The sequence below is a fragment of the Sinocyclocheilus grahami genome, unplaced genomic scaffold, assembly GCF_001515645.1.
Source record: "Sinocyclocheilus grahami isolate Dianchi unplaced genomic scaffold, SAMN03320097.WGS_v1.1 scaffold167.1, whole genome shotgun sequence".
Taxonomy (NCBI): Eukaryota; Metazoa; Chordata; class Actinopteri; order Cypriniformes; family Cyprinidae; genus Sinocyclocheilus; species Sinocyclocheilus grahami.
Genome location: NW_015505346.1, coordinates 1,865,621 through 1,870,569, shown reverse-complemented (window position 1 = coordinate 1,870,569; position 4,949 = coordinate 1,865,621).

Genomic DNA, 4,949 nt, shown 5'->3' with positions numbered 1-4,949 from the left:
TGACTAAATACTTTTTTCCCCACTGTATATATATATATATATATTTATGTATATATATATTATTTGAAATCTGTATTTTTGCCTTTTCAAGTTAATTGTCTTATTTGAAACCCAAGTCGATTTTGTTTACCTGTACTGCTCTCAAAGCTGTCTAAGATATTCAGACTTGTTTTGGAGAATGTAGATACACATAATTGTGAAATATCTTGTTCGGTTACCGAGTTGCAAAGTGTAAACTTATAACAACAAACTTATAAGCAATACATTCATAAAAGGTTAGGCTGTAAACAAATGTCTGGTCTAGTTCAAAGTGATAATATAGTACACTTTTAGCTCATTAACTGTGTGCTGTGGCTTTTCTGTGAACTTTGCTTTGCATCTCACACAAAATATCACAGTGAGAATGAACGTGTGAAGGATTATAAGTGATCAGAAAATGACACGACGTGTATTTAATGTTCAACTGTTCTTATTTTACTGCAGAACTGTGAAGAGCTCATGATATGGCTGTTATGTTGACTCGCACTTTACCCGTTTAGGTACATTTCTTAGCCAGACGTATCATTATATGGCAAATATATTATTTGCTCAGATGCCCAGCTCACATTTAACTCTCTAGAGTTATTCATTACAAACTGACAACTGTGAAATGTGATTTAAATTTATTGCTTGTGCATTTAAGGCTTTTAGCAGACGCTCTTATCCAGACTTATCCAAAAAGTGCTTTAATACAAGATGGATTTGTCAAGAGTTTCCAGAGTATAAGTTTATTCCATTTCTCCAGCAAATGTTTGTTCATATGAAGTTTATATATAAAATAAATGGCTTTTTTATTTGGTTTCGGGACTGAGATTGAGGTAAACTTGTGTTACCCCCGCAGTGTGTGTAAGATTAAATTGTGTTATGCTTGGCTTTCAGAGCAGGTAGATGTGTTTTCTGAGGTGAGCTCACAGTGCACGTGTGGGTTTGGGGTTTTGGGGTCAGTCTGGAGCAGAATTTGTTTTACTTGGCTGGCCGAGTTCTCAAATCCAGCTTAGGTATGAGTGTTTGTGACCCAGTGTACTGAGCATGTGAGGTAAGCATGGTATGAAGCGATCAGTGTGTGTGGGTCAGTCCTGGTCTCTGTTGACTTTGGCCGGATCAGTGAAGTTGGAAACCTGCCTAGCATGACACACTAATCAATCTCTCTGAGTTATGGACCTCAAGAATTTTATATTTACTTTCCTTTTATTTTCTACTACGCTATTATTAGGTTTATTTACTCTACTTGTCACTCCCCGTACAGCTCTGAGTATTGATGCCATTGGCATTGCTGTTGTTTTAGTGTGTGTTGATAATGCATATAGTCAGGCAAATTTGTAAATCACTCTTGTGAGTGTTATTATGCTTTAGGGAAGGCTCTCACTGATTTACAGCGTTCTTCCTCTGTGCGGACATGGCGAATATATTAAGAATTGACAATGACTGGCCGCTGTCCTTGTGGAATGTCGTGTGAAATTACAAGCGACTGTTAAAAGACTTTCCCTGAAGGGTTTATAAAGTTTTGGAAGTCTTATAAATCTGCCATATGCAGCATATAAAACATTTAGACATACCATCAAGTTGTTTAGCGGGAGTGTGTATATGTATGTGTTTATATATGAATTATACCATTCAAAAGTTGTTATTTTAAAGAAATTTATATTTTATTCAGCAACGATGCATTAAATAGATCAAATGTGACAGTAAAGACTTTTCAAATGTAAAGTTTTCTACAAAAATAATATGACGTTTTTAGCATTGATAATAATAAGAAGTGTTTTGAGCACCAAATCAGCATATTAAAATTATTTCTCAAACATCATGTGATACTGGATTAATGGCAGTGGAAAATTTAACTTTGACATTACAGGAATAAATGACATTTTAAAATATATAACAGTTATTTTAAATTGTCATAATATTTTACATTATTACTGTTTTATGTATATTTTTATCTAATAAATGCAGCCTTGGTGAGCATAAGAGACTTTTTACAAAAAAAAAAAAAAAAAACCCTAAAGAACCTAAGCAATCGGATATAAATAAGCCAAATAATTATATTATATTATATTATATTACGGTTAATGCTATTTTTTTTAGCTTTCTGTAATACTTGAATTTGTTCATCTTTGTTTATCTATATGTGTATTAAAAATACTGTTTAATATGGTTTTTTTTAAGTCATATGGTTAATGAGCACACAGGAAGTCCTCGTAATGCTTTAACACATGAAACACAACTGTGTCCTCATGAACCATGCATACAAATGCGCACACAAGAGTTTACATAAAATATTGTGATAATGTTACATGAAAAAAGACTCTTTAGAAATTTATGCTCAAATTTTACATATATTTGCATTGCAAAGGCTTTGTGTATTGTCTCCTAAATAAAGAATTTCCAAACTACATAATGAACGCACAGAAAGTCGAGCACAGAGTTTCATCTTAATGAAAGCGTGTAGAGGTTAGTCATTTCCTTGAAGGAGGGAAGGACAGACGGGCCTCATTGAAATGCTAATTTATGCATAGGGCTAAAGGGTTGATTGGACTGTGTAACATTTGCTTGCAGTAAGGAGCCTCCGAGTCCAGGGTCAGATACGGCGTGGTGTGGCCCGACTGAGGCCTGCCCTACATTTCCGTTCCCGCTTTTGTTTTGTCCCTTGTAGCGCAAGCTTCGGTTTGTACTTGGCGTCTTCGTCGCCCCATATCTGCATTAAGATACAGTAGCTCATTAAAATACAGACAAAAAAAACAAGACAATGAACTGAACAGAGATGCTACATTTCCCTCCTGGCCACACAATGCTTATCTCGACTGGATGAAGGAGGGGTTATCACATGTTGGATGTATTAGCATGTCAGAAGGGTGAAAAAGGACAGAAAACCAAACAACACCAGAGGGCAGATATTTGTTTTTTCTTGATAAATTAAAGTTGATATCCTAAGTTCATTCACTAATGGTTGTGGTGCCGCTGAAGATGATAATAATGGTGCTGGTGTCAGGGATATAAGAATGGTGATTAGCAAGCAACTCCAGGCAAATATTTCATTTATTTTCTAATAAGTATATACATCTGCGCCAACCCACACCCCACACTGGCACACACACACAAGTACACTTCCTACAGCCTTCAGCGGGCTCGTTCTTCGGGGAGAACAGCCACGCAAGGGGAGAAAAACAAGGGTTGAAATGAAAGAAGGAGAGAAAAAATGAAAAGATGAAATGACATGCTGTTCTTTGCTCTTCTAGCGTCGCTGAGAGCAACTTTGCCACCCTCTCTTCTGTTACTTGACAACTTTGTCACACTCAGCCTCGCAGGCCTGACACACACACACACACACACACACACACACACATACGAATATGTTCGCTCGAGTGCCTGCATTCTTGAATTCACACAGAGACAGCCACAAAGAGTAAGTACTATAAATGCATAAATGACCATGCAATGCCGACCATGTTTTCATGACATGAATGTAATGCAATGGGCAAGCACTTGACTGAAACAGTTCTTATTTTACAGCAGAACAGTCAAAAGCTCCTTTAGACCTCATGATATGGCTGTTATGTTGGCCAGCACTACATTCCACCCATTTAGATACTTTTCCTAGCCAGATGTGCCATTACGTGCCGTATATTTGCTTGCATGCCCAGTTCATATTTAATGTTGCCTAGAGTTATATATTACATTTTTTGTGTGTGTGTGTGTGCAGGCACTCTTATCCTGAGCGACTTTCCAAAAGTGCTTTGAGACTTTATGAATTTGTTGAGAGTTTTCAGAATTCTGCACATGTTTTTGTGTTAAGTATTGAACATTGTTGTTGCAAATTCAGATGATTTAAATACGTCACCAAGATGAGATGGATAACATAGATTAGGTTTTGATGCATTTGCGAGACCTATTTGTAATAAATCTGATTTTTTTTTTTTACATTGTGGGGACCGACCTGCGGTCCCCATGAGGGGAAAAATTATTAAAAATAGTATATGATATTTATTTGAAAGTAATAAAATCATGATATCGTTTTTCTGTAATGGGTAGGTTTAGGGTTAGGGTTGGGTAAGGGGATAGAAAATATTGTTTGGTCAGTATAAAAGTAATAGAAGTCTATGGAAAGTCCACACAATTCACAGAAACGTGTGTGTGTGTGTGTGTTTATGCATTTATCTGATCAAAAACAGTACAGATAATATTTTGAAATATTATAATTTATATATATATATATTAGTGGTGTCAAAATTAGCGCGTTAACGCAGGTGATTAATTATTTAAGTATAACGGATTAAAAATATTTAACGCAATTAACGCAGGGGCGGGGCTTGAGTTGGCCAGCCCACTTACAACTGCTGCTTCTGTCACTTTTTCTCTTGACAAGAAGAGCATTTATTCAGTCGCAGAACGACTGAGAATGGGAGACGTTTCAGACTTCACTTCACTTCAGCGCCAGGTGCTCGCAGCACGTGCTGTAGCCTGTATCCTTTCATATCAAAGCTCGAAATAAACTACGTGCATGCAATGTCGTGGTCAGTTAAGTCATGAAGTTACCAAAAAGGCGATTAAAGCTGCCTTAAAACTGTGCATGCATGTAATATATTTTATATAAGTCACATTTAAGAACATGTCTCTGAAATGGTTTTCAAAACTGTCCTGGAGCAGCCCAGCACTGTCTCACTCATCTAACACACCCGATTTAACTCGTTAGCTCATTAATGGAGACTTTAAGAGCTGAAGTGGGTCAAAAAAGGTAAAAATGCATGTCAGATCCTCGTCACGTTCAGCAGCGGCAGCTCTTAAAGAAGTAACAGCCAAAACAACCTAATAAACAGCTGCTGTGATGTCTATTAATCAGCGGACAAAGAAAAAAAGAGGAAAAAATAACTTTTATAGCTTTAAGGATTCATCTATATTTAATTTAGAATTTAGTG